Genomic DNA, 18,875 nt, shown 5'->3' with positions numbered 1-18,875 from the left:
TTTGTTTTCCACGACTATTTTTAAGTCTTATGTGGGGAAGTGAGACTGTTGATTCGTACCATAAAGCCGCACTTCCTTCACACAAACACATCAGGACAAAGAGGTTGCATGAATGACATAAGACTCGATTATGGTACTGCTGTGCATGTCTTTGAAGACCCATCCCTCCACTGTACAATGACTGTAACACACTGGGGTGACAAACTACCAACACTGGAAAAAGGTGAATGAATGAAACAAATATTGTATAAAAATGATCAGAACCAACTGCAAATCATCTGTACAGTCGTTTCTTTGAATTGATAAATACAAATTGTGATATTGAAAGATAAACTGAAGTTTGTTTTGTGTCTTTTTGTGAGCAGATGTGGGGACTGTTGAGGGTTTTTGTGAGCTCCAGCAAGGCCGGTTTAATTTCACTTATTTTAAGTCAGGTTTATTAGTACAGCATAACATCACATACATCAATGTGCTTTAAATCCAGATGAGTATTGAAAAATATTTCCCGCGATTGAAAAAGAGACGTGTTGAGGATGAGGACCAGCCTGAACCGGAGGTATCAGTCTGAAACAGAGCTGAACAGTCCGACCAGTGTAATTAGCTATGTTATTAATTTGTTTACAATATTTTCAGGCTTCAACCAGTGCTGCTCAAGCAGAAAGACAGGGTCAGGGAGAGAAAGAGATAGATTCGTTAGGCATAGGAGAGGAGGACAGCATCCAACATGCTGCTGTGACAGAGCCAGCTGAAACAACAGGTGAGGTGGACAAACAGATGTAGAAACAGGCAGGTAAGAAAGCAGGTCTCAGTTCAAGGGAACTAATTTCTATTGTTCGGTTTCTGTTTAGATGGGACTTTGGCAACATCCAAAAGTTTTTGATTAATATGATAAAGTTGTGTATGACCAAAGAGCCAGAGGGGCGGCCAATTGAAAAAAATTGCAGGGCCGGTAGTGTCGAAAAAGTCAAAAATAGGGAAGGGTGGGGGATTGTCCCAAAACTTGCTACAAGGGGCCAGAGGGGCGGCCTGAATGAAAAATGTGTAAAATCAAGCACCGTGAAGGCATTGTGTGAAAATTGTCAAGGATTTTCCAAAGCGGGCAAAAATTTTAAAGAATGACAGGGCCGGTAGTGTCGAAAAAGTCAAAAATAGGGAAGGGTAGGGGATTGTCCCAAAACTTGCTACAAGGGGCCAGAGGGGCGGCCTGAATGAAAAATGTGTAAAATCAAGCACCGTGAGGGCATTGTGTGAAAATTGTCAAGGATTTTCCAAAGCGGCCAAAAATTGAAAAAAATGACAGGGCCGGTAGTGTCGAAAAAGTCAAAAATAGGAAGGGTGGGGGATTGTCCCAAAACTTGCTACAAGGGGCCAGAGGGGCGGCCTGAATGAAAAATGTGTAAAATCAAGCACCGTGAAGGCATTGTGTGAAAATTGTCAAGGATTTTCCAAAGCGGGCAAAAATTGAAAAAAATGACAGGGTCGGTAGTGTCGAAAAAGTCAAAAATGGGAAGGGTGGGGGATTGTCCCAAAACTTGCTACAAGGGGCCAGAGGGGCGGCCTGAATGAAAAATGTGTAAAATCAAGCACCGTGAAGGCATTGTGTGAAAATTGTCAAGGATTTTCCAAAGCGGGCAAAAATTGAAAAAAATGACAAGGTCGGTAGTGTCGAAAAAGTCAAAAATGGGAAGGGTGGGGGATTGTCCCAAAACTTGCTACAAGGGGCCAGAGGGGCGGCCTGAATGAAAAATGTGTAAAATCAAGCACCGTGAAGGCATTGTGTGAAAATTGTCAAGGATTTTCCAAAGCGGGCAAAAATTTTAAAAAATGACAGTGCCGGTAGTGTCGAAAAAGTCAAAAATAGGGAAGGGTGGGGGATTGTCCCAAAACTTGCTACAAGGGGCCAGAGGGGCGGCCTGAATGAAAAATGTGTAAAATCAAGCACCGTGAGGGCATTGTGTGAAAATTGTGAAGGATTTTCCAAAGCGGCCAAAAATGGAAAAAAATGACAGGGCCGGTAGTGTCGAAAAAGTCAAAAATGGGAAGGGTGGGGGATTGTCCCAAAACTTGCTACAAGGGGCCAGAGGGGCGGCCTGAATGAAAATGTGTAAAATCAAGCACCGTGAAGGCATTGTGTGAAAATTGTCAAGGATTTTCCAAAGCGGGCAAAAATTTTAAAAAATGACAGTGCCGGTAGTGTCGAAAAAGTCAAAAATAGGGAAGGGTGGGGGATTGTCCCAAAACTTGCTACAAGGGGCCAGAGGGGCGGCCTGAATGAAAAATGTGTAAAATCAAGCACCGTGAAGGCATTGTGTGAAAATTGTCAAGGATTTTCCAAGGCGGGCAAAAATTGAAAAAAATGACAGGGCTGGTAGTGTCGAAAAAGTCAAAAATGGGAAGGGTGGGGGATTGTCCCAAAACTTGCTACAAGGGGCCAGAGGGGCGGCCTGAATGAAAAATGTGTAAAATCAAGCACCGTGAGGGCATTGTGTGAAAATTGTCAAGGATTTTCCAAAGCGGGCAAAAATTGAAAAAAATGACAAGGTCGGTAGTGTCGAAAAAGTCAAAAATAGGAAGGGTGGGGGATTGTCCCAAAACTTGCTACAAGGGGCCAGAGGGGCGGCCTGAATGAAAAATGTGTAAAATCAAGCACCGTGAAGGCATTGTGTGAAAATTGTCAAGGATTTTCCAAAGCGGGCAAAAATTGAAAAAAAATGACAGGGTCGGTAGTGTCGAAAAAGTCAAAAATGGGAAGGGTGGGGGATTGTCCCAAAACTTGCTACAAGGGGCCAGAGGGGCGGCCTGAATGAAAAATGTGTAAAATCAAGCACCGTGAAGGCATTGTGTGAAAATTGTCAAGGATTTTCCAAAGCGGGCAAAAATTTTAAAGAATGACAGGGCCGGTAGTGTCGAAAAAGTCAAAAATAGGGAAGGGTAGGGGATTGTCCCAAAACTTGCTACAAGGGGCCAGAGGGGCGGCCTGAATGAAAAATGTGTAAAATCAAGCACCGTGAGGGCATTGTGTGAAAATTGTCAAGGATTTTCCAAAGTGGCCAAAAATTGAAAAAAATGACAGGGCCGGTAGTGTCGAAAAAGTCAAAAATAGGAAGGGTGGGAGATTGTCCCAAAACTTGCTACAAGGGGCCAGAGGGGCGGCCTGAATGAAAAATGTGTAAAATCAAGCACCGTGAAGGCATTGTGTGAAAATTGTCAAGGATTTTCCAAAGCGGGCAAAAATTGAAAAAAATGACAGGGTCGGTAGTGTCGCAAAAGTCAAAAATGGGAAGGGTGGGGGATTGTCCCAAAACTTGCTACAAGGGGCCAGAGGGGCGGCCTGAATGAAAAATGTGTAAAATCAAGCACCGTGAAGGCATTGTGTGAAAATTGTCAAGGATTTTCCAAAGCGGGCAAAAATTGAAAAAAATGACAAGGTCGGTAGTGTCGAAAAAGTCAAAAATGGGAAGGGTGGGGGATTGTCCCAAAACTTGCTACAAGGGGCCAGAGGGGCGGCCTGAATGAAAAATGTGTAAAATCAAGCACCGTGAAGGCATTGTGTGAAAATTGTCAAGGATTTTCCAAAGCGGGCAAAAATTGAAAAAAATGACAAGGTCGGTAGTGTCGAAAAAGTCAAAAATGGGAAGGGTGGGGGATTGTCCCAAAACTTGCTACAAGGGGCCAGAGGGGCGGCCTGAATGAAAAATGTGTAAAATCAAGCACCGTGAGGGCATTGTGTGAAAATTGTGAAGGATTTTCCAAAGCGGCCAAAAATGGAAAAAATGACAGGGCCGGTAGTGTCGAAAAAGTCAAAAATGGGAAGGGTGGGGGATTGTCCCAAAACTTGCTACAAGGGGCAAGAGGGGCGGCCTGAATGAAAAATGTGTAAAATCAAGCACCGTGAGGGCATTGTGTGAAAATTGTGAAGGATTTTCCAAAGCGGCCAAAAATGGAAAAAAATGACGGCCGGTAGTGTCGAAAAAGTCAAAAATGGGAAGGGTGGGGGATTGTCCCAAAACTTGCTACAAGGGGCCAGAGGGGCGGCCTGAATGAAAAATGTGTAAAATCAAGCACCGTGAGGGCATTGTGTGAAAATTGTCAAGGATTTTCCAAAGCGGGCAAAAATTGAAAAAAATGACAGGGCCGGTAGTGTCGAAAAAGTCAAAAATAGGAAGGGTGGGGGATTGTCCCAAAACTTGCTACAAGGGGCCAGAGGGGCGGCCTGAATGAAAAATGTGTAAAATCAAGCACCGTGAAGGCATTGTGTGAAAATTGTCAAGGATTTTCCAAAGCGGGCAAAAATTGAAAAAAATGACAGGGTCGGTAGTGTCGCAAAAGTCAAAAATGGGAAGGGTGGGGGATTGTCAAAAATGGGAAGGGTGGGGGATTGTCCCAAAACTTGCTACAAGGGGCCAGAGGGGCGGCCTGAATGAAAAATGTGTAAAATCAAGCACCGTGAAGGCATTGTGTGAAAATTGTCAAGGATTTTCCAAAGCGGGCAAAAATTGAAAAAAATGACAAGGTCGGTAGTGTCGAAAAAGTCAAAAATGGGAAGGGTGGGGGATTGTCCCAAAACTTGCTACAAGGGGCCAGAGGGGCGGCCTGAATGAAAAATGTGTAAAATCAAGCACCGTGAAGGCATTGTGTGAAAATTGTCAAGGATTTTCCAAAGCGGGCAAAAATTTAAAAAAATGACAGTGCCGGTAGTGTCGAAAAAGTCAAAAATAGGGAAGGGTGGGGGATTGTCCCAAAACTTGCTACAAGGGGCCAGAGGGGCGGCCTGAATGTAAAATGTGTAAAATCAAGCACCGTGAGGGCATTGTGTGAAAATTGTGAAGGATTTTCCAAAGCGGCCAAAAATGGAAAAAAATGACAGGGCCGGTAGTGTCGAAAAAGTCAAAAATGGGAAGGGTGGGGGATTGTCCCAAAACTTGCTACAAGGGGCCAGAGGGGCGGCCTGAATGAAAAATGTGTAAAATCAAGCACCGTGAAGGCATTGTGTGAAAATTGTCAAGGATTTTCCAAAGCGGGCAAAAATTGAAAAAAATGACAAGGTCGGTAGTGTCGAAAAAGTCAAAAATGGGAAGGGTGGGGGATTGTCCCAAAACTTGCTACAAGGGGCCAGAGGGGCGGCCTGAATGAAAAATGTGTAAAATCAAGCACCGTGAAGGCATTGTGTGAAAATTGTCAAGGATTTTCCAAAGCGGGCAAAAATTTTAAAAAATGACAGTGCCGGTAGTGTCGAAAAAGTCAAAAATAGGGAAGGGTGGGGGATTGTCCCAAAACTTGCTACAAGGGGCCAGAGGGGCGGCCTGAATGAAAAATGTGTAAAATCAAGCACCGTGAGGGCATTGTGTGAAAATTGTGAAGGATTTTCCAAAGCGGCCAAAAATGGAAAAAAATGACAGGGCCGGTAGTGTCGAAAAAGTCAAAAATGGGAAGGGTGGGGGATTGTCCCAAAACTTGCTACAAGGGGCCAGAGGGGCGGCCTGAATGAAAATGTGTAAAATCAAGCACCGTGAAGGCATTGTGTGAAAATTGTCAAGGATTTTCCAAAGCAGGCAAAAATTGAAAAAAATGACAAGGTCGGTAGTGTCGAAAAAGTCAAAAATGGGAAGGGTGGGGGATTGTCCCAAAACTTGCTACAAGGGGCCAGAGGGGCGGCCTGAATGAAAAATGTGTAAAATCAAGCACCGTGAAGGCATTGTGTGAAAATTGTCAAGGATTTTCCAAAGCGGGCAAAAATTTTAAAAAATGACAGTGCCGGTAGTGTCGAAAAAGTCAAAAATAGGGAAGGGTGGGGGATTGTCCCAAAACTTGCTACAAGGGGCCAGAGGGGCGGCCTGAATGAAAAATGTGTAAAATCAAGCACCGTGAAGGCATTGTGTGAAAATTGTCAAGGATTTTCCAAGGCGGGTAAAAATTGAAAAAAATGACAGGGCTGGTAGTGTCGAAAAAGTCAAAAATGGGAAGGGTGGGGGATTGTCCCAAAACTTGCTACAAGGGGCCAGAGGGGCGGCCTGAATGAAAAATGTGTAAAATCAAGCACCGTGAGGGCATTGTGTGAAAATTGTCAAGGATTTTCCAAAGCGGGCAAAAATTGAAAAAAATGACAAGGTCGGTAGTGTCGAAAAAGTCAAAAATAGGAAGGGTGGGGGATTGTCCCAAAACTTGCTACAAGGGGCCAGAGGGGCGGCCTGAATGAAAAATGTGTAAAATCAAGCACCGTGAAGGCATTGTGTGAAAATTGTCAAGGATTTTCCAAAGCGGGCAAAAATTGAAAAAAAATGACAGGGTCGGTAGTATCGAAAAAGTCAAAAATGGGAAGGGTGGGGGATTGTCCCAAAACTTGCTACAAGGGGCCAGAGGGGCGGCCTGAATGAAAAATGTGTAAAATCAAGCACCGTGAAGGCATTGTGTGAAAATTGTCAAGGATTTTCCAAAGCGGGCAAAAATTTTAAAGAATGACAGGGCCGGTAGTGTCGAAAAAGTCAAAAATAGGGAAGGGTAGGGGATTGTCCCAAAACTTGCTACAAGGGGCCAGAGGGGCGGCCTGAATGAAAAATGTGTAAAATCAAGCACCGTGAGGGCATTGTGTGAAAATTGTCAAGGATTTTCCAAAGTGGCCAAAAATTGAAAAAAATGACAGGGCCGGTAGTGTCGAAAAAGTCAAAAATAGGAAGGGTGGGGGATTGTCCCAAAACTTGCTACAAGGGGCCAGAGGGGCGGCCTGAATGAAAAATGTGTAAAATCAAGCACCGTGAAGGCATTGTGTGAAAATTGTCAAGGATTTTCCAAAGCGGGCAAAAATTGAAAAAAATGACAGGGTCGGTAGTGTCGCAAAAGTCAAAAATGGGAAGGGTGGGGGATTGTCCCAAAACTTGCTACAAGGGGCCAGAGGGGCGGCCTGAATGAAAAATGTGTAAAATCAAGCACCGTGAAGGCATTGTGTGAAAATTGTCAAGGATTTTCCAAAGCGGGCAAAAATTGAAAAAAATGACAAGGTCGGTAGTGTCGAAAAAGTCAAAAATGGGAAGGGTGGGGGATTGTCCCAAAACTTGCTACAAGGGGCCAGAGGGGCGGCCTGAATGAAAAATGTGTAAAATCAAGCACCGTGAAGGCATTGTGTGAAAATTGTCAAGGATTTTCCAAAGCGGGCAAAAATTTAAAAAAATGACAGTGCCGGTAGTGTCGAAAAAGTCAAAAATAGGGAAGGGTGGGGGATTGTCCCAAAACTTGCTACAAGGGGCCAGAGGGGCGGCCTGAATGAAAAATGTGTAAAATCAAGCACCGTGAGGGCATTGTGTGAAAATTGTGAAGGATTTTCCAAAGCGGCCAAAAATGGAAAAAAATGACAGGGCCGGTAGTGTCGAAAAAGTCAAAAATGGGAAGGGTGGGGGATTGTCCCAAAACTTGCTACAAGGGGCCAGAGGGGCGGCCTGAATGAAAAATGTGTAAAATCAAGCACCGTGAAGGCATTGTGTGAAAATTGTCAAGGATTTTCCAAAGCGGGCAAAAATTGAAAAAAAATGACAGGGTCGGTAGTGTCGAAAAAGTCAAAAATGGGAAGGGTGGGGGATTGTCCCAAAACTTGCTACAAGGGGCCAGAGGGGCGGCCTGAATGAAAAATGTGTAAAATCAAGCACCGTGAAGGCATTGTGTGAAAATTGTCAAGGATTTTCCAAAGCGGGCAAAAATTTTAAAGAATGACAGGGCCGGTAGTGTCGAAAAAGTCAAAAATAGGGAAGGGTAGGGGATTGTCCCAAAACTTGCTACAAGGGGCCAGAGGGGCGGCCTGAATGAAAAATGTGTAAAATCAAGCACCGTGAGGGCATTGTGTGAAAATTGTCAAGGATTTTCCAAAGTGGCCAAAAATTGAAAAAAATGACAGGGCCGGTAGTGTCGAAAAAGTCAAAAATAGGAAGGGTGGGGGATTGTCCCAAAACTTGCTACAAGGGGCCAGAGGGGCGGCCTGAATGAAAAATGTGTAAAATCAAGCACCGTGAAGGCATTGTGTGAAAATTGTCAAGGATTTTCCAAAGCGGGCAAAAATTGAAAAAAATGACAGGGTCGGTAGTGTCGCAAAAGTCAAAAATGGGAAGGGTGGGGGATTGTCCCAAAACTTGCTACAAGGGGCCAGAGGGGCGGCCTGAATGAAAAATGTGTAAAATCAAGCACCGTGAAGGCATTGTGTGAAAATTGTCAAGGATTTTCCAAAGCGGGCAAAAATTGAAAAAAATGACAAGGTCGGTAGTGTCGAAAAAGTCAAAAATGGGAAGGGTGGGGGATTGTCCCAAAACTTGCTACAAGGGGCCAGAGGGGCGGCCTGAATGAAAAATGTGTAAAATCAAGCACCGTGAAGGCATTGTGTGAAAATTGTCAAGGATTTTCCAAAGCGGGCAAAAATTTAAAAAAATGACAGTGCCGGTAGTGTCGAAAAAGTCAAAAATAGGGAAGGGTGGGGGATTGTCCCAAAACTTGCTACAAGGGGCCAGAGGGGCGGCCTGAATGAAAAATGTGTAAAATCAAGCACCGTGAGGGCATTGTGTGAAAATTGTCAAGGATTTTCCAAAGCGGCCAAAAATGGAAAAAAATGACAGGGCCGGTAGTGTCGAAAAAGTCAAAAATGGGAAGGGTGGGGGATTGTCCCAAAACTTGCTACAAGGGGCCAGAGGGGCGGCCTGAATGAAAAATGTGTAAAATCAAGCACCGTGAGGGCATTGTGTGAAAATTGTGAAGGATTTTCCAAAGCGGCCAAAAATGGAAAAAATGACAGGGCCGGTAGTGTCGAAAAAGTCAAAAATGGGAAGGGTGGGGGATTGTCCCAAAACTTGCTACAAGGGGCCAGAGGGGCGGCCTGAATGAAAAATGTGTAAAATCAAGCACCGTGAAGGCATTGTGTGAAAATTGTCAAGGATTTTCCAAAGCGGGCAAAAATTTTAAAGAATGACAGGGCCGGTAGTGTCGAAAAAGTCAAAAATAGGGAAGGGTAGGGGATTGTCCCAAAACTTGCTACAAGGGGCCAGAGGGGCGGCCTGAATGAAAAATGTGTAAAATCAAGCACCGTGAGGGCATTGTGTGAAAATTGTCAAGGATTTTCCAAAGCGGCCAAAAATTGAAAAAAATGACAGGGCCGGTAGTGTCGAAAAAGTCAAAAATAGGAAGGGTGGGGGATTGTCCCAAAACTTGCTACAAGGGGCCAGAGGGGCGGCCTGAATGAAAAATGTGTAAAATCAAGCACCGTGAAGGCATTGTGTGAAAATTGTCAAGGATTTTCCAAAGCGGGCAAAAATTGAAAAAAATGACAGGGTCGGTAGTGTCGAAAAAGTCAAAAATGGGAAGGGTGGGGGATTGTCCCAAAACTTGCTACAAGGGGCCAGAGGGGCGGCCTGAATGAAAAATGTGTAAAATCAAGCACCGTGAAGGCATTGTGTGAAAATTGTCAAGGATTTTCCAAAGCGGGCAAAAATTGAAAAAAATGACAAGGTCGGTAGTGTCGAAAAAGTCAAAAATGGGAAGGGTGGGGGATTGTCCCAAAACTTGCTACAAGGGGCCAGAGGGGCGGCCTGAATGAAAAATGTGTAAAATCAAGCACCGTGAAGGCATTGTGTGAAAATTGTCAAGGATTTTCCAAAGCGGGCAAAAATTTTAAAAAATGACAGTGCCGGTAGTGTCGAAAAAGTCAAAAATAGGGAAGGGTGGGGGATTGTCCCAAAACTTGCTACAAGGGGCCAGAGGGGCGGCCTGAATGAAAAATGTGTAAAATCAAGCACCGTGAGGGCATTGTGTGAAAATTGTGAAGGATTTTCCAAAGCGGCCAAAAATGGAAAAAATGACAGGGCCGGTAGTGTCGAAAAAGTCAAAAATGGGAAGGGTGGGGGATTGTCCCAAAACTTGCTACAAGGGGCCAGAGGGGCGGCCTGAATGAAAATGTGTAAAATCAAGCACCGTGAAGGCATTGTGTGAAAATTGTCAAGGATTTTCCAAAGCAGGCAAAAATTGAAAAAAATGACAAGGTCGGTAGTGTCGAAAAAGTCAAAAATGGGAAGGGTGGGGGATTGTCCCAAAACTTGCTACAAGGGGCCAGAGGGGCGGCCTGAATGAAAAATGTGTAAAATCAAGCACCGTGAAGGCATTGTGTGAAAATTGTGAAGGATTTTCCAAAGCGGCCAAAAATTGAAAAAAACGACAGGGCCGGTAGTGTCGAAAAAGTCAAAAATGGGAAGGGTGGGGGATTGTCCCAAAACTTGCTACAAGGGGCCAGAGGGGCGGCCTGAATGAAAAATGTGTAAAATCAAGCACCGTGAAGGCATTGTGTGAAAATTGTCAAGGATTTTCCAAAGCGGGCAAAAATTTAAAAAAATGACAGTGCCGGTAGTGTCGCAAAAGTCAAAAATGGGAAGGGTGGGGGATTGTCCCAAAACTTGCTACAAGGGGCCAGAGGGGCGGCCTGAATGAAAAATGTGTAAAATCAAGCACCGTGAAGGCATTGTGTGAAAATTGTCAAGGATTTTCCAAAGCGGGCAAAAATTGAAAAAAATGACAAGGTCGGTAGTGTCGAAAAAGTCAAAAATGGGAAGGGTGGGGGATTGTCCCAAAACTTGCTACAAGGGGCCAGAGGGGCGGCCTGAATGAAAAATGTGTAAAATCAAGCACCGTGAAGGCATTGTGTGAAAATTGTCAAGGATTTTCCAAAGCGGGCAAAAATTTAAAAAAATGACAGTGCCGGTAGTGTCGAAAAAGTCAAAAATAGGGAAGGGTGGGGGATTGTCCCAAAACTTGCTACAAGGGGCCAGAGGGGCGGCCTGAATGAAAAATGTGTAAAATCAAGCACCGTGAGGGCATTGTGTGAAAATTGTGAAGGATTTTCCAAAGCGGCCAAAAATGGAAAAAATGACAGGGCCGGTAGTGTCGAAAAAGTCAAAAATGGGAAGGGTGGGGGATTGTCCCAAAACTTGCTACAAGGGGCCAGAGGGGCGGCCTGAATGAAAAATGTGTAAAATCAAGCACCGTGAAGGCATTGTGTGAAAATTGTCAAGGATTTTCCAAAGCGGGCAAAAATTTTAAAGAATGACAGGGCCGGTAGTGTCGAAAAAGTCAAAAATAGGGAAGGGTAGGGGATTGTCCCAAAACTTGCTACAAGGGGCCAGAGGGGCGGCCTGAATGAAAAATGTGTAAAATCAAGCACCGTGAGGGCATTGTGTGAAAATTGTCAAGGATTTTCCAAAGCGGCCAAAAATTGAAAAAAATGACAGGGCCGGTAGTGTCGAAAAAGTCAAAAATAGGAAGGGTGGGGGATTGTCCCAAAACTTGCTACAAGGGGCCAGAGGGGCGGCCTGAATGAAAAATGTGTAAAATCAAGCACCGTGAAGGCATTGTGTGAAAATTGTCAAGGATTTTCCAAAGCGGGCAAAAATTGAAAAAAATGACAGGGTCGGTAGTGTCGAAAAAGTCAAAAATGGGAAGGGTGGGGGATTGTCCCAAAACTTGCTACAAGGGGCCAGAGGGGCGGCCTGAATGAAAAATGTGTAAAATCAAGCACCGTGAAGGCATTGTGTGAAAATTGTCAAGGATTTTCCAAAGCGGGCAAAAATTGAAAAAAATGACAAGGTCGGTAGTGTCGAAAAAGTCAAAAATGGGAAGGGTGGGGGATTGTCCCAAAACTTGCTACAAGGGGCCAGAGGGGCGGCCTGAATGAAAAATGTGTAAAATCAAGCACCGTGAAGGCATTGTGTGAAAATTGTCAAGGATTTTCCAAAGCGGGCAAAAATTTTAAAAAATGACAGTGCCGGTAGTGTCGAAAAAGTCAAAAATAGGGAAGGGTGGGGGATTGTCCCAAAACTTGCTACAAGGGGCCAGAGGGGCGGCCTGAATGAAAAATGTGTAAAATCAAGCACCGTGAGGGCATTGTGTGAAAATTGTGAAGGATTTTCCAAAGCGGCCAAAAATGGAAAAAATGACAGGGCCGGTAGTGTCGAAAAAGTCAAAAATGGGAAGGGTGGGGGATTGTCCCAAAACTTGCTACAAGGGGCCAGAGGGGCGGCCTGAATGAAAATGTGTAAAATCAAGCACCGTGAAGGCATTGTGTGAAAATTGTCAAGGATTTTCCAAAGCAGGCAAAAATTGAAAAAAATGACAAGGTCGGTAGTGTCGAAAAAGTCAAAAATGGGAAGGGTGGGGGATTGTCCCAAAACTTGCTACAAGGGGCCAGAGGGGCGGCCTGAATGAAAAATGTGTAAAATCAAGCACCGTGAAGGCATTGTGTGAAAATTGTGAAGGATTTTCCAAAGCGGCCAAAAATTGAAAAAAACGACAGGGCCGGTAGTGTCGAAAAAGTCAAAAATGGGAAGGGTGGGGGATTGTCCCAAAACTTGCTACAAGGGGCCAGAGGGGCGGCCTGAATGAAAAATGTGTAAAATCAAGCACCGTGAAGGCATTGTGTGAAAATTGTCAAGGATTTTCCAAAGCGGGCAAAAATTTAAAAAAATGACAGTGCCGGTAGTGTCGCAAAAGTCAAAAATGGGAAGGGTGGGGGATTGTCCCAAAACTTGCTACAAGGGGCCAGAGGGGCGGCCTGAATGAAAAATGTGTAAAATCAAGCACCGTGAAGGCATTGTGTGAAAATTGTCAAGGATTTTCCAAAGCGGGCAAAAATTGAAAAAAATGACAAGGTCGGTAGTGTCGAAAAAGTCAAAAATGGGAAGGGTGGGGGATTGTCCCAAAACTTGCTACAAGGGGCCAGAGGGGCGGCCTGAATGAAAAATGTGTAAAATCAAGCACCGTGAAGGCATTGTGTGAAAATTGTCAAGGATTTTCCAAAGCGGGCAAAAATTTAAAAAAATGACAGTGCCGGTAGTGTCGAAAAAGTCAAAAATAGGGAAGGGTGGGGGATTGTCCCAAAACTTGCTACAAGGGGCCAGAGGGGCGGCCTGAATGAAAAATGTGTAAAATCAAGCACCGTGAGGGCATTGTGTGAAAATTGTGAAGGATTTTCCAAAGCGGCCAAAAATGGAAAAAAATGACAGGGCCGGTAGTGTCGAAAAAGTCAAAAATGGGAAGGGTGGGGGATTGTCCCAAAACTTGCTACAAGGGGCCAGAGGGGCGGCCTGAATGAAAAATGTGTAAAATCAAGCACCGTGAAGGCATTGTGTGAAAATTGTCAAGGATTTTCCAAAGCGGGCAAAAATTGAAAAAAAATGACAGGGTCGGTAGTGTCGAAAAAGTCAAAAATGGGAAGGGTGGGGGATTGTCCCAAAACTTGCTACAAGGGGCCAGAGGGGCGGCCTGAATGAAAAATGTGTAAAATCAAGCACCGTGAAGGCATTGTGTGAAAATTGTCAAGGATTTTCCAAAGCGGGCAAAAATTTTAAAGAATGACAGGGCCGGTAGTGTCGAAAAAGTCAAAAATAGGGAAGGGTAGGGGATTGTCCCAAAACTTGCTACAAGGGGCCAGAGGGGCGGCCTGAATGAAAAATGTGTAAAATCAAGCACCGTGAGGGCATTGTGTGAAAATTGTCAAGGATTTTCCAAAGTGGCCAAAAATTGAAAAAAATGACAGGGCCGGTAGTGTCGAAAAAGTCAAAAATAGGAAGGGTGGGGGATTGTCCCAAAACTTGCTACAAGGGGCCAGAGGGGCGGCCTGAATGAAAAATGTGTAAAATCAAGCACCGTGAAGGCATTGTGTGAAAATTGTCAAGGATTTTCCAAAGCGGGCAAAAATTGAAAAAAATGACAGGGTCGGTAGTGTCGCAAAAGTCAAAAATGGGAAGGGTGGGGGATTGTCCCAAAACTTGCTACAAGGGGCCAGAGGGGCGGCCTGAATGAAAAATGTGTAAAATCAAGCACCGTGAAGGCATTGTGTGAAAATTGTCAAGGATTTTCCAAAGCGGGCAAAAATTGAAAAAAATGACAAGGTCGGTAGTGTCGAAAAAGTCAAAAATGGGAAGGGTGGGGGATTGTCCCAAAACTTGCTACAAGGGGCCAGAGGGGCGGCCTGAATGAAAAATGTGTAAAATCAAGCACCGTGAAGGCATTGTGTGAAAATTGTCAAGGATTTTCCAAAGCGGGCAAAAATTTAAAAAAATGACAGTGCCGGTAGTGTCGAAAAAGTCAAAAATAGGGAAGGGTGGGGGATTGTCCCAAAACTTGCTACAAGGGGCCAGAGGGGCGGCCTGAATGAAAAATGTGTAAAATCAAGCACCGTGAGGGCATTGTGTGAAAATTGTCAAGGATTTTCCAAAGCGGCCAAAAATGGAAAAAAATGACAGGGCCGGTAGTGTCGAAAAAGTCAAAAATGGGAAGGGTGGGGGATTGTCCCAAAACTTGCTACAAGGGGCCAGAGGGGCGGCCTGAATGAAAAATGTGTAAAATCAAGCACCGTGAGGGCATTGTGTGAAAATTGTGAAGGATTTTCCAAAGCGGCCAAAAATGGAAAAAATGACAGGGCCGGTAGTGTCGAAAAAGTCAAAAATGGGAAGGGTGGGGGATTGTCCCAAAACTTGCTACAAGGGGCCAGAGGGGCGGCCTGAATGAAAAATGTGTAAAATCAAGCACCGTGAAGGCATTGTGTGAAAATTGTCAAGGATTTTCCAAAGCGGGCAAAAATTGAAAAAAATGACAAGGTCGGTAGTGTCGAAAAAGTCAAAAATGGGAAGGGTGGGGGATTGTCCCAAAACTTGCTACAAGGGGCCAGAGGGGCGGCCTGAATGAAAAATGTGTAAAATCAAGCACCGTGAAGGCATTGTGTGAAAATTGTCAAGGATTTTCCAAAGCGGGCAAAAATTTTAAAAAATGACAGTGCCGGTAGTGTCGAAAAAGTCAAAAATAGGGAAGGGTGGGGGATTGTCCCAAAACTTGCTACAAGGGGCCAGAGGGGCGGCCTGAATGAAAAATGTGTAAAATCAAGCACCGTGAGGGCATTGTGTGAAAATTGTGAAGGATTTTCCAAAGCGGCCAAAAATGGAAAAAAATGACAGGGCCGGTAGTGTCGAAAAAGTCAAAAATGGGAAGGGTGGGGGATTGTCCCAAAACTTGCTACAAGGGGCCAGAGGGGCGGCCTGAATGAAAATGTGTAAAATCAAGCACCGTGAAGGCATTGTGTGAAAATTGTCAAGGATTTTCCAAAGCAGGCAAAAATTGAAAAAAATGACAAGGTCGGTAGTGTCGAAAAAGTCAAAAATGGGAAGGGTGGGGGATTGTCCCAAAACTTGCTACAAGGGGCCAGAGGGGCGGCCTGAATGAAAAATGTGTAAAATCAAGCACCGTGAAGGCATTGTGTGAAAATTGTCAAGGATTTTCCAAAGCGGGCAAAAATTTAAAAAAATGACAGTGCCGGTAGTGTCGAAAAAGTCAAAAATAGGGAAGGGTGGGGGATTGTCCCAAAACTTGCTACAAGGGGCCAGAGGGGCGGCCTGAATGAAAAATGTGTAAAATCAAGCACCGTGAAGGCATTGTGTGAAAATTGTCAAGGATTTTCCAAGGCGGGCAAAAATTGAAAAAAATGACAGGGCTGGTAGTGTCGAAAAAGTCAAAAATGGGAAGGGTGGGGGATTGTCCCAAAACTTGCTACAAGGGGCCAGAGGGGCGGCCTGAATGAAAAATGTGTAAAATCAAGCACCGTGAGGGCATTGTGTGAAAATTGTCAAGGATTTTCCAAAGCGGGCAAAAATTGAAAAAAATGACAAGGTCGGTAGTGTCGAAAAAGTCAAAAATAGGAAGGGTGGGGGATTGTCCCAAAACTTGCTACAAGGGGCCAGAGGGGCGGCCTGAATGAAAAATGTGTAAAATCAAGCACCGTGAAGGCATTGTGTGAAAATTGTCAAGGATTTTCCAAAGCGGGCAAAAATTGAAAAAAAATGACAGGGTCGGTAGTGTCGAAAAAGTCAAAAATGGGAAGGGTGGGGGATTGTCCCAAAACTTGCTACAAGGGGCCAGAGGGGCGGCCTGAATGAAAAATGTGTAAAATCAAGCACCGTGAGGGCATTGTGTGAAAATTGTCAAGGATTTTCCAAAGTGGCCAAAAATTGAAAAAAATGACAGGGCCGGTAGTGTCGAAAAAGTCAAAAATAGGAAGGGTGGGGGATTGTCCCAAAACTTGCTACAAGGGGCCAGAGGGGCGGCCTGAATGAAAAATGTGTAAAATCAAGCACCGTGAAGGCATTGTGTGAAAATTGTCAAGGATTTTCCAAAGCGGGCAAAAATTGAAAAAAATGACAGGGTCGGTAGTGTCGCAAAAGTCAAAAATGGGAAGGGTGGGGGATTGTCCCAAAACTTGCTACAAGGGGCCAGAGGGGCGGCCTGAATGAAAAATGTGTAAAATCAAGCACCGTGAAGGCATTGTGTGAAAATTGTCAAGGATTTTCCAAAGCGGGCAAAAATTGAAAAAAATGACAAGGTCGGTAGTGTCGAAAAAGTCAAAAATGGGAAGGGTGGGGGATTGTCCCAAAACTTGCTACAAGGGGCCAGAGGGGCGGCCTGAATGAAAAATGTGTAAAATCAAGCACCGTGAAGGCATTGTGTGAAAATTGTCAAGGATTTTCCAAATCGGGCAAAAATTGAAAAAAATGACAAGGTCGGTAGTGTCGAAAAAGTCAAAAATGGGAAGGGTGGGGGATTGTCCCAAAACTTGCTACAAGGGGCCAGAGGGGCGGCCTGAATGAAAAATGTGTAAAATCAAGCACCGTGAGGGCATTGTGTGAAAATTGTGAAGGATTTTCCAAAGCGGCCAAAAATGGAAAAAATGACAGGGCCGGTAGTGTCGAAAAAGTCAAAAATGGGAAGGGTGGGGGATTGTCCCAAAACTTGCTACAAGGGGCAAGAGGGGCGGCCTGAATGAAAAATGTGTAAAATCAAGCACCGTGAGGGCATTGTGTGAAAATTGTGAAGGATTTTCCAAAGCGGCCAAAAATGGAAAAAAATGACGGCCGGTAGTGTCGAAAAAGTCAAAAATGGGAAGGGTGGGGGATTGTCCCAAAACTTGCTACAAGGGGCCAGAGGGGCGGCCTGAATGAAAAATGTGTAAAATCAAGCACCGTGAGGGCATTGTGTGAAAATTGTCAAGGATTTTCCAAAGCGGGCAAAAATTGAAAAAAATGACAGGGCCGGTAGTGTCGAAAAAGTCAAAAATAGGAAGGGTGGGGGATTGTCCCAAAACTTGCTACAAGGGGCCAGAGGGGCGGCCTGAATGAAAAATGTGTAAAATCAAGCACCGTGAAGGCATTGTGTGAAAATTGTCAAGGATTTTCCAAATCGGGCAAAAATTGAAAAAAATGACAAGGTCGGTAGTGTCGAAAAAGTCAAAAATGGGAAGGGTGGGGGATTGTCCCAAAACTTGCTACAAGGGGCCAGAGGGGCGGCCTGAATGAAAAATGTGTAAAATCAAGCACCGTGAGGGCATTGTGTGAAAATTGTGAAGGATTTTCCAAAGCGGCCAAAAATGGAAAAAAATGACGGCCGGTAGTGTCGAAAAAGTCAAAAATGGGAAGGGTGGGGGATTGTCCCAAAACTTGCTACAAGGGGCCAGAGGGGCGGCCTGAATGAAAAATGTGTAAAATCAAGCACCGTGAGGGCATTGTGTGAAAATTGTCAAGGATTTTCCAAAGCGGGCAAAAATTGAAAAAAATGACAGGGCCGGTAGTGTCGAAAAAGTCAAAAATGGGAAGGGTGGGGGATTGTCCCAAAACTTGCTACAAGGGGCCAGAGGGGCGGCCTGAATGAAAAATGTGTAAAATCAAGCACCGTGAAGGCATTGTGTGAAAATTGTCAAGGATTTTCCAAAGCGGGCAAAAATTGAAAAAAATGACAGGGTCGGTAGTGTCGCAAAAGTCAAAAATGGGAAGGGTGGGGGATTGTCAAAAATGGGAAGGGTGGGGGATTGTCCCAAAACTTGCTACAAGGGGCCAGAGGGGCGGCCTGAATGAAAAATGTGTAAAATCAAGCACCGTGAAGGCATTGTGTGAAAATTGTCAAGGATTTTCCAAAGCGGGCAAAAATTGAAAAAAATGACAAGGTCGGTAGTGTCGAAAAAGTCAAAAATGGGAAGGGTGGGGGATTGTCCCAAAACTTGCTACAAGGGGCCAGAGGGGCGGCCTGAATGAAAAATGTGTAAAATCAAGCACCGTGAAGGCATTGTGTGAAAATTGTCAAGGATTTTCCAAAGCGGGCAAAAATTTAAAAAAATGACAGTGCCGGTAGTGTCGCAAAAGTCAAAAATGGGAAGGGTGGGGGATTGTCCCAAAACTTGCTACAAGGGGCCAGAGGGGCGGCCTGAATGAAAAATGTGTAAAATCAAGCACCGTGAAGGCATTGTGTGAAAATTGTCAAGGATTTTCCAAAGCGGGCAAAAATTGAAAAAAATGACAAGGTCGGTAGTGTCGAAAAAGTCAAAAATGGGAAGGGTGGGGGATTGTCCCAAAACTTGCTACAAGGGGCCAGAGGGGCGGCCTGAATGAAAAATGTGTAAAATCAAGCACCGTGAAGGCATTGTGTGAAAATTGTCAAGGATTTTCCAAAGCGGGCAAAAATTTAAAAAAATGACAGTGCCGGTAGTGTCGAAAAAGTCAAAAATAGGGAAGGGTGGGGGATTGTCCCAAAACTTGCTACAAGGGGCCAGAGGGGCGGCCTGAATGAAAAATGTGTAAAATCAAGCACCGTGAGGGCATTGTGTGAAAATTGTGAAGGATTTTCCAAAGCGGCCAAAAATGGAAAAAAATGACAGGGCCGGTAGTGTCGAAAAAGTCAAAAATGGGAAGGGTGGGGGATTGTCCCAAAACTTGCTACAAGGGGCCAGAGGGGCGGCCTGAATGAAAAATGTGTAAAATCAAGCACCGTGAAGGCATTGTGTGAAAATTGTCAAGGATTTTCCAAAGCGGGCAAAAATTTTAAAG

This window comes from Scomber japonicus, chromosome 6 (genome assembly GCF_027409825.1).
Source record: "Scomber japonicus isolate fScoJap1 chromosome 6, fScoJap1.pri, whole genome shotgun sequence".
Lineage (NCBI taxonomy): Eukaryota > Metazoa > Chordata > Actinopteri > Scombriformes > Scombridae > Scomber > Scomber japonicus.
The sequence above is the reverse complement of the archived record's forward strand: the minus strand, read 5'-3'. Positions refer to the sequence as shown.